We start from the raw sequence: 10,938 nt of genomic DNA on the forward strand, positions 1-10,938 counted from the left end.
TTCTCAGTTCAGTGGTTTGCTGCTGGCATTCGCCTATGTATTTGCTGTATTCTGGCTGTGTCTCTCAGGAGAGAACTACATCCGGCTCCTGTTGGCCTGCACTACTTTGCTTCATCCATCTTGTCTAATTGGGTGGCTGTATATGTATGGGCCACATGTGGGGCAGGCTCTGAATGGGTGTTTCTTCTGTCTCTGTTTTAATCTTTGCCTCTCTATTCCCTGCCAAGGATATTCATGTTCCCCTTTTAAAGAAGGAGTGAAGCATTCACATTTTGATCATCTGTCTTGAGTTTCATGTGTTCTGTGCATCTAGGGTAATTCAAGCATTTGGGCTAATAGCCACTTATCAATGAGTGCATACCATGTGTGTTTTTCTGTGATTGGGTTACCTCACTCAGGATGATATTTTCCAGTTCCAACCATTTGCCTATGAATTTCATAAAGGCATTGTTTTTGATAGCTGAGTAATATTCCATTGTGTAGATGTACCACATTTTCTGTATCTATTCCTCTGTTGAAGGGCATCTGGACTCTTTCCAGTTTCTGGCTATTATAAATAAGGCTGCTATGAACATAGGGGAGCACGTGTCTTTTTTATATGTTGGGGCATCTTTTGGGTATATGCCCAGGAGAGGTATAGTTGGATCCTCAGGCAGTTCAATGTCCAGTGTTCTGAGGAACCTCCAGACTGATTTCCAGAATGGTTGTACCAGTCTGCAATCCCACCAACAATGGAGGAGTGTTCCTCTTTCTCCACATCCTCGCCAGCATTTGCTTCCACTCCTTCGTAATAGGGGAAATAATATCAATAGGAGGGGATATGGAAGCAAAGTTTAGAGCAGTGACTTTTGGAAAGGCCATTCAGAGCCTGCCCCATGTGGCCTATATGTATATATACAGCCACCCAAACTGGATAAAATTGATGAAGCTAAAAACTGCATGCTGAAAGGGACTGGATAGAGATTATCTCCTGAGAGACACATGCAGAGCACGTCCAATACAGAGGTCAATGCTAGCAGCAAACCACTGAACAGAGAACAGGACCCCCTTGGGGGAAATTAGAGGAAGTATTAAGAGTTGAAGGAGCTTGCAATACCATAAAAACAACAATGCCAACCAACCAGAGCTTCCAGGATTAAGCCACTACCCAAAGACTATACATGGAGTGACTGAGGGCTCCAATTGCATATGTAGCAGAGAATAGCCTTGTTGGGGGACCAGTGGAAGGGGAAGCCCTTGGTCCTGCCAAGGTTAGACACCCAGAGTAGGAGGAAATGGGGGGCAGTAAGGGGAATGGATGGGGGTAATGCCCATATGGAGGGGGAGGGAATGGGGACTTATGAACAGGAAACCGGGAAAGGGAATAACATTTGAAATGTAAGTAAAGAAATATATCTAATAAAAAATATTCTTGTCAGTAAGCACTTCCTGGTATTAGCACTCATGTGAGGGTTTAGTTTCTGTAGACAGGATGGATCATACCCTCTCAGGATGAAGGTAATGTGGGAAGAGAGATGGCTGACAGGAGATGCTTGTAGGTGATTCCCAGGGAGGCATCTCTGAGAAACACTTGTTGCCAATTCCCCAAAGTGTTTGCAAGGATACTTGACTCAGTTTTGTAGAGAACAGGATGCACCAAGCTGGGAGATGACAGGTGCCTGGGTGTCCCTTGTGATTCTCAGAGTGCAGTGAGGTGAGGCCTCTGTGACCTCACAGGATAAAGCCCCGCCCTAGTAACAGCAGAGTTCTTAGCTCGAGGACAACTCAGAGTCCAGCAAGGAGGGTTGGGATTCACAGTGAGCACATGTGTTTGCCCATGTTTGGGCTGTTTTGTGGAATGGGCACTACCTGAACTTCATCACGTGAGTAACTCACTCAGCGTGATGTACTTCCTCATTGGGGTCTTAAATGTGGGAGTCTGAAACGTGGAGAGGGACTTGTGGTGTTTCTGACTGAGGACAGCATATCCTCAGAGAGCTAGAAACAGATCAGAAGTCTCACACTACTGGGACTGGCCACTCAAGACTTCAGGGAGAGGAACCCCTCACTCACCAAGGAGAGAGGCCTTGGAGAGGAGCCACATACATATATCTGGATAGGACAGGAAGTGGGTAACAGTGCTGTTGCCATGCCCACATTTGACCATCACCCATAGCTTGTCCAGGGAAGGGGGCTAACATCCCTGGTACTGGTGTCTGATCCTCCCTGAGGACTGCAGTCCCTGACGATAGCAATCTTCTCATTTGTACTCAGCAAGCTGCCTCAATATGGGACAAACTTCAATGTCACTATCACAGGAAACACCATGGCAGCACATTCCCCTCCCACTCTGTACTTACATGTTTTCTCTTTCTAAGTGTGCTCATGTGTGTGCTCATGTCTGCAGGTCTACATCCACATATAGGAAAGAACATGAGGATGACACTGGATGGTGTCACATAACGTCCTCTACAAATATACACAGTGTTAAATAAGACAGGGTAATTTATGTCCAGGCTTTAAGAGGGAAAGTACAATCGTTTCTCACCTAGGCACATAGGAAGAACCTGGAGAGAAGTGTGGTCAGGCCTCTGTTACCTCATATAATAGCCCATTGCCAAGGTAAAGGCAGTGTTAGTGTGAGGGAACTCAGTCATGGGCTGGGATTCAGAAGGAACTGCAGGTGTGTTGGGCTGTATGTTAGGAGAAATATATACAGATTCCTGTAATGAGGTCCTGATTTAAACTTAGTGTGCTATACTGGGAGATAAGAGGCATAATGTGGTCCTTGAAGTGACCTTTAACAGGACCTGTGCTAAAGCAGAAATGGTGTGTGTGTGTGTGTGTGTGTGTGTGTGTGTGTGTGTGTGTGTATGTGTGTGTATGTGTGTTTGTACATGCACCCTAAGGAACTTGTCAAACAAGTACTCAGGTAGATGACAGCCACAACTCACTAGAAATTAAGCCCAGGAAATGATCACACCCAGCCTGTACCACACGAATAGACTCCAGCTTCCAGACTTGTGCAGGATGAAGCTCAGCGGTTGTGGCCCAAGCCAGGGACAACTATCAGCTATGGCAGTCTATAGTGTCCAGGGCAGGTAGGAGATGATCCAGAGTCCTATTGTCTGAAGCTCTGAAGTGACTTAGCTTCTTCACAGCAATCTTTTATGTCCAGGGGTTTTCCTCAGCATGACTGAAAGCAGGGACTCAACAGAAATATTCCAGCACTCTAACTAACCCTGTACACTATACATAATCATATTTAAATTGTATGCTAGTGTGCATGCTCTGGGAATATATATATGGGAATGCACGTGCCTTCAGGTATATAGGCATGCAGGAAAGATCAGGAACAAGGACCTGAATGCCAGTCATAAGGGCTCAGTGAAGTTCTTGAGGTGTTTCTTATCTAACACGACAGGAGATCTGTTAAGTAGCCAAAAGAGTAGTGAAACAAGGATGCCTGCCGACTGGTAAGATATATATATATATATATATATATATATATATATATATATATATATATATATATATGTAGAAAGCACTATACCCATGCCACCATGCCAGGAAGAGTGGACTCTGGTAGAAACTGTCAAGTTAGCACCTGCTCTTAAGACTCAAAGCTCAAGCAGATAAATGATCAACTACTTACATCACACACCCCCACACCCATGTCATCCTTTTAGGGAGAATACACTACATAGGTACATAGGAAGAGCTTTACCAGAACCTTTTCACTGGCTTCTCTAGATATGACCATTCCTCGAAATAATCTTTTTAGTCAACTCATAGGCCCTTCCCTTCATGGGTATAGACCTTGATATCACATTCTCCATCTAATTTTCATATTGATATTTATAAGATGGATATTATTGTGTTCATGAATGAATCTGTATGTGTGTAGAGTATCAATCATGTCAGCTCTTTTTTAGTGACATTCTCAGAAATCATTGATTATCATGAGGTCAGGGAGGGAAACTTCATGAAATGCTTTCTGGGAGACCCTACTACAAGCTGTGTTTAATGGTGGTGAAGGCACTGGTTGTAGGACAACATTTCAATCAATTTGATAGCAGTTCAAAAGATACTTCTGTGCCTGGACAGCATTTGTGTGCCTGGACAGCCTATGAGCTTTTCTAAACAGAGTGAGGCTTGGCCTTTGTGACCTCACATAAGGGTCACTGTCCAGGTTATGGGTGTGTCCTAGTTCTGGGGGCAGCAGAATCTATTATAGGAGAAGGTGCCAGGGGTCCCTTTCAGGTAAGTCAGCTCAGAAAATCTTTGGGGAAAAACCCAATCTCACATCAGTGCATGTACTTTACAGGAAGCTTTTTGTGAAAGGGGTGACCTGGGCACAGTTCAGTGTCTGAGGGTTTTGGATGGAAAAAAACAGATACGATCTTGAGAAGAGTGGTAATAGCAAGGACTAAGGGGATATCCTCACAGAGCATGGTCTTGGATGGCACACACACAGAGGACCCATCCCACACAGGAAAAAGTGGCTGTGTGAAGATCTGCATAGTCTCCAATGCCTTGTCAAGATATTTGGAGCACTAACCTCTATACTTCCTCCTAACTTCTTGTGATGTTTCATCATGTGCTCTCACCCCAGAAGGAAGGAAATACATCATGGGGTCTTGCTTCTCCTAACTTAGAAGCAATAATATTTCCACATGAGTTCATGGGTCCTCTCTACCACAGGCACAGACAGCTAGGCAACAGGAAAGGACTATTCCAGCCATCTTCTTTATCTTGTATTTATATAATGTATAATTTGTTTCATGTGAATTGTGAGTTCAGTGTGTCAATGTCTGAGCATGTTACCCAGAGGACAGGTCAATGATGTTCTGAGTACATTCAAGATGCCAGGGAAGGAAACTAAATATTTTCTTCTATCAATATCTGTTTATTTTTCCCAGGAACATTGGCCATAGATGATGGCTAACAACAAAGTAATTTTGGACAAATATGGACTCAAATGTATGCTGTATTTCAATTCCAAAAAGAAGAAGATACCTTGACCCCAAAAATTTATGGACCTACCTAGGTGGGAATGAGACGTAATAGGCCCAGAGAACAAACAAAAACAAGTATGTCTCCTGGCCAAACCCTGACTTTGAAGGAGTCCATGTCCAAAACAAGTAGAGATATAGGCTTGGCCCGGTCCCTGACGATGAAGAGGCCCGGGCCAAAAGGGAGTACTGATGTGGGCCTGGGCCTATCACTAACCATGGAAGAGGCCCAGACCCAGAGAAGAAGAAAAGTAGGCCTGGGCCAATCACTGACCCTGAAGAGGCCTGGGCCCAAAAAGAAGAAATATGGGCCTGGGCCTATCCTTAACCCTTGAAGAGGCTTGGGTCCAAATGAAGAAGTGATATGGGCCTGGGCCTATCCTTAACCCTTGAAGAGGCCTGGGCCCAAAGGAAGAACTGATGTGGACCTGGGCCTATCCTTAACCCTTGAAGAGGCCTGGGCCCAAATGAAGAAGTGATGTGGGCCTGGGCCTATCCCTTACCCTTGAAGAGGCCTGGGCCCAAGGAGGAAGAAAGATGGGCCTGGGCCAATCCCTGACCTTGAAGAGGCCTGGGCCCAAAAAGAAGAAATATGGGCCTGGGCCTATCCTTAACCCTTGAAGAGGCCTGGGCCCAAAGAAGAAGAAATATGGGCCTGGGCCAATCCCAAAACCTTGAGGAGGCCTGGTCCCACAGAAGAAGAAATATGGGCCTGGGCCAATCCCTGACCCTGAAGAGGCCTGGGTCCAAAAAGAAGAAATATGGGCCTGGGTCAATCCCTGACCCGGAAGAGGCCTGGGCCCTAAGAAGTGTGTGGGCCTGGGCCTATCCCTAACTCTTGAAGAGGCCTGGGCCCAAAAAGAACAAATATGGGCCTGGGCCATTCCCTGACCCAGAAAGGGCCTGGGCCCAAATGAAGAAGTGATGTGGGCCTGGGACTATCCCTGACCTTGAAGAGGCCTGGGCCCAAAAAGAAGAAATATGGGCCTGGGCCGATCCCTAACTCTTGAAGAGGCCTGGGCCCAAAAAGAAGAAATATGGGCCTGGGCCTATCCTTAACCCTTGAAGAGGCCTGGGTCCAAATGAGAAGTGATATGGGCCTGGGCCTATCCTTAACCCTTGAAGAGGCCTGGGCCCAAAGAAGAGGAAATATGGGCCTGGACCAATCCCAAAACCTTGAGGAGGCCTGGTCCCACAGAAGAAGAAATATGGGCCTGGGCCAATCCCTGACCCTGAAGAGGCCTGGGCCCTAAGAAGTGTGTGGGCCTGGGCCTATCCCTAACTCTTGAAGAGGCCTGGGCCCAAAAAGAACAAATATGGGCCTGGGCCATTCCCTGACCCAGAAAAGACCTGGGCCCAAATGAAGAAGTGATGTGGGCCTGGGACTATCCCTGACCTTGAAGAGGCCTGGGCCCAAAAAGAAGAAATATGGGCCTGGGCCGATCCCTAACTCTTGAAGAGGCCTGGGCCCAAAAAGAAGAAATATGGGCCTGGGCCTATCCTTAACCCTTGAAGAGGCCTGGGTCCAAATGAAGAAGTGACATGGGCCTGGGCCTATCCTTAACCCTTGAAGAGACCTGGGCCCAAAGAAGAAGAAATATGGGCCTGGACCAATCCCAAAACCTTGAGGAGGCCTGGTCCCACAGAAGAAGAAATATGGGCCTGGGCTAATCCCTGACCCTGAAGAGGCCTGGGCCCAAAAAGAAGAAATATGGGCCTGGGTCAATCCCTGACCCGGAAGAGGCCTGGACCCTAAGAAGTGTGTGGGCCTGGGCCTATCCCTAACTCTTGAAGAGGCATGAGCCCCCCCCCACCCCAAAAAAAAAAAAAAAAAAACAAATATGGGCCTGGGCCAATCCCTGACCCAGAAAAGGCCTGGGCCCAAATGAAGAAGTGATGTGGGCCTGGGACTATCCCTGACCTTGAAGAGGCCTGGGCCCAAAAAGAAGAAATATGGGCCTGGGCCAATCCCTGACCCAGAAAAGGCCTGGGCCCAAATGAAGAAGAAATATGGGCCTGGGTCAATCCTTGATCCTGAAGAGGCCTGGGCCCAAAAAAAGTGTGTGGGCCTGGGCCTATCCCTAACCCTTGAAGAGTCCTGGGCCCAAAAAGAAGAAATATGAGCCTGGGCCAATCCCTGACCGAGAAGAGGTCTGAGCCCAAATGAAGAAGTGATGTGGGCCTGGGTCTATCCCTTACCCTTGAAGAGGCCTGGGCCCAAAGGAAGAACTGATGTGGACCTGGGCCTATCCTTAACCCTTGAAGAGGCCTGGGCCCAAATGAAGAAGTGATGTGGGCCTGGGCCTATCCCTTACCCTTGAAGAGGCCTGGGCCCAAGGAGGAAGAAAGATGGGCCTGGGCCAATCCCTGACCCTGAAGAGGCCTGGGCCCAAAAAGAAGAAATATGGGCCTGGGCCTATCCTTAACCCTTGAAGAGGCTTGGGTCCAAATGAAGAAGTGATATGGGCCTGGGCCTATCCTTAACCCTTGAAGAGGCCTGGGCCCAAAGAAGAAGAAATATGGGCCTGGGCCAATCCCAAAACCTTGAGGAGGCCTGGTCCCACAGAAGAAGAAATATGGGCCTGGGCCAATCCCTGACCCTGAAGAGGCCTGGGTCCAAAAAGAAGAAATATGGGCCTGGGTCAATCCCTGACCTGGAAGAGGCCTGGGCCCTAAGAAGTGTGTGGGCCTGGGCCTATCCCTAACTCTTGAAGAGGCCTGGGTCCCAAAAGAACAAATATGGGCCTGGGCCATTCCCTGACCCAGAAAGGGCCTGGGCCCAAATGAAGAAGTGATGTGGGCCTGGGACTATCCCTGACCTTGAAGAGGCCTGGGCCCAAAAAGAAGAAATATGGGCCTGGGCCGATCCCTAACTCTTGAAGAGGCCTGGGCCCAAAAAGAAGAAATATGGGCCTGGGCCTATCCTTAACCCTTGAAGAGGCCTGGGTCCAAATGAAGAAGTGATATGGGCCTGGGCCTATCCTTAACCCTTGAAGAGGCCTGGGCCCAAAGAAGAAGAAATATGGGCCTGAACCAATCCCAAAACCTTGAGGAGGCCTGGTCCCACAGAAGAAGAAATATGGGCCTGGGCCAATCCCTGACCCTGAAGAGGCCTGGGCCCAAAAAGAAGAAATATGGGCCTGGGCCAATCCCTGACCCAGAAAAGGCCTGGGCCCAAATGAAGAAGAAATATATGCCTGGGTCAATCCTTGATCCTGAAGAGGCCTGGGCCCAAAAGAAGTGTGTGGGCCTGGGCCTATCCCTAACCCTTGAAGAGTCCTGGGCCCAAAAAAGAAGAAATAAGGGCCTGGGCCAATCCCTGACCGAGAAGAGGTCTGAGCCCAAATGAAGAAGTGATGTGGGCCTGGGCCTATCCCTTACCCTTGAAGAGGCCTGGGCCCAAAGGAAGAACTGATGTGGACCTGGGCCTATCCTTAACCCTTGAAGAGGCCTGGGCCCAAATGAAGAAGTGATGTGGGCCTGGGCCTATCCCTTACCCTTGAAGAGGCCTGGGCCCAAGGAGGAAGAAAGATGGGCCTGGGCCAATCCCTGACCCTGAAGAGGCCTGGGCCTAAAGGAACAACTGATGTGGTCCTGGGCCTATCCCTAACCGTTGAAGAGGCCTGGGTCCAAAGAAGAAGAAATACAGGCCTGGGTCAATCCCTGACCCTGAAGAGGCCTGGGCCCCAAAAAATGTGATGTGGGCCTGGGCCAATCTTTACCCCTTGTCGAAGCCTGACCCCAAAAATAAGAAATATGGGCCTGGGCCAATATGAAGAAGTGATGTGGGCCAGGTCCTATCCCTAACCCTTGAAGAGGCCTGGCCCCAAAGAAGAAGAAATATCGACCTGAGCCAATCCCTGACCTTGAACAGGCCTCGGCCAAAATTAAGAGATGGGGCCTCGGACTATCCTTAGTCCTTAAGAGACTCAGGCCCAGCATATGAGAGATGTGGACCTAGGCCTATTTCTGACCTTCAAGAAGCCTGGGTCCTAATCAAGTATGGGTTATAGATTAGGCTTTTTCTTCAAATAACAAGGCTTGGGCCAAATGATTATTGCCAATCTCAACCCTTTCGATATAGTTTGGCCCAAATGTAATATCTAAATTGTCTTGTATTTACTCTTACTCAAGGAAGCCTTGTCCCAAACAAATAAGTGTGGCTAGTCAAGCCTAAAATGAAACAACACTGTGGTTAGTATACCATGAAGTGATATGATTCAATGTCTTAATTTCAACTGATACTATGATTATCTATGCCTAGGCCATACCCACTACTCTAGGATGGTTTGGCACAACCACAAGAGGTGCTGGTCTGAGGAGTGCAATAATGTCAAAGACCATAGTGTGACATCAGAGGGATCCTGGCAGCTCCCTGACTACAGAGTACCCAAGGTCCAGCTTAAATTCAATTGTGTGTGGGCTACTCCCTCCCTTATTAAGATCCTTGACAACTTTCACTACAAGGAAGCCAGGACCACAACAAGGCCTTGTAGTCTTACATTATTCTTTAGCAGACGTTTCGTGCTCCAGCATTGTGTACATAGTTTTCAATAAATATAATGTTCATCTGCTACTATGTCTTTTCCTGAATTGTATATTTTGGCTCGTTTCCTGTACTTCTGAATAATAGTTTTCAATGCTCAATTGAACTTATTAAAACAGGTTGTGATGGTTACAAACAGCAAGTGTGGGTGGCTAGCACTGCCACATCTCTTTCTCACCTGATGTCTCCATGTGCAGGGCACACATCTGTAGGCTCACACCTTATCCTGAAGATGACTGTACCTCTGTCCATGGTTTGTGTCTTTGCCTTTACTTGGAGTCTCCTAAAGAGACTAAAGGGCCCAAGTAAGCTGGAGCCCTCACCTAGTGAACAGCAAAATGTGCTATGTTCCTTCAAATAGATGAATTAGGGATCGATATTTTGCAACTCTGGCCTAGTCCCTGATCTTGGGAAGTTTAGAAGGCAGATTTTCTGGCATGTTCACTATCCAGCTACATGCATCTCTGAGTCCCATTCCCATGTTATTTGTCAATGTATGTTGTTCACAGTGCCCCTGGGTATTTGTGTGGGGTTTCTGTGGACATCATCCTGTGGCTTTTTCATGTGCTGGTAAATATCTCTAACTTGGGTATCCATGTTCACCAGGCTTTTCTTTCCCATCCAGGTCTGATTAACTTCATTTCCCATATATCCTTTCCATTAAGAGATATGTGTCCATCAGATAACACAAAAAGAAATGTCAATGATCACATATTTCACTGGCTTTTCCATAGACTTTCAGGTAACATTCTACGGAGGTACAAGATGCAGTTACCTGGCTGCTGCCATTCCTTGACAGGGACCTGCAGATTCTGAATGCAGTATATTTGGGCCAGCATCAGAGGAAAGAGCATTAGCAATTAATATCACAGAGTTAGAACAGACTTTTCAGGGATAGGAAAGGTGAATGATTCCTAAAAATACTTGGGTCTTCTCACCCAAAGCTCTTATCACTTTCATTGTTGGATTAATTTTTATATTGTTTTCTGATTATTGGTGGATTAATTTGGGGATTGAAAAATGGTGATCAATGCCAACAGTGAGCCTTAGGGGTGTGCACATGAGGGTCCTGCCACTACATATGTGGGTTTTTTAGCATGGGCTGTAACCTAACAAATAAGTAGTCTGGCTAAATCCTGAAATCAAAGGAGCCTGGATAAAACCTAAGTGTGAGAACTCCAGGACAAAGCCTGAGAGGAAAGCAGTCCAGCCAGAACATGAACCCAGAGCAGCCTATGACACATTCTCAACTTCAGGAGTCAGGGATCAAACCTCATCCCTGAATAACCAGAACGAACCAAGTCCCCAAAAGAGACAGGATGTATCCTGAAACCAAAAGTCTCTAAGCTAGATCTTCAAACACAAGAAAACTCCTTTTGAGTTGCTGTTCATGGGGCT

General features: G+C 47.2%; 1 long non-coding RNA gene across 1 annotated transcript; it reads left to right on the forward strand.

Annotated features, from left to right (window-relative positions):
- Positions 1-1,732: 1,732 nt before the first annotated feature.
- Positions 1,733-9,570, forward strand: LOC120095652 (uncharacterized). Its single transcript, XR_015633051.1, has 2 exons — positions 1,733-1,862; positions 4,902-9,570. It is a non-coding gene; the product is annotated as an uncharacterized LOC120095652 (long non-coding RNA).
- Positions 9,571-10,938: the final 1,368 nt, after the last annotated feature.

Source organism: Rattus norvegicus, chromosome 11 (genome assembly GCF_021556685.1).
Source record: "Rattus norvegicus strain SHRSP/BbbUtx chromosome 11, alternate assembly SHRSP_T2T, whole genome shotgun sequence".
NCBI lineage: Eukaryota > Metazoa > Chordata > Mammalia > Rodentia > Muridae > Rattus > Rattus norvegicus.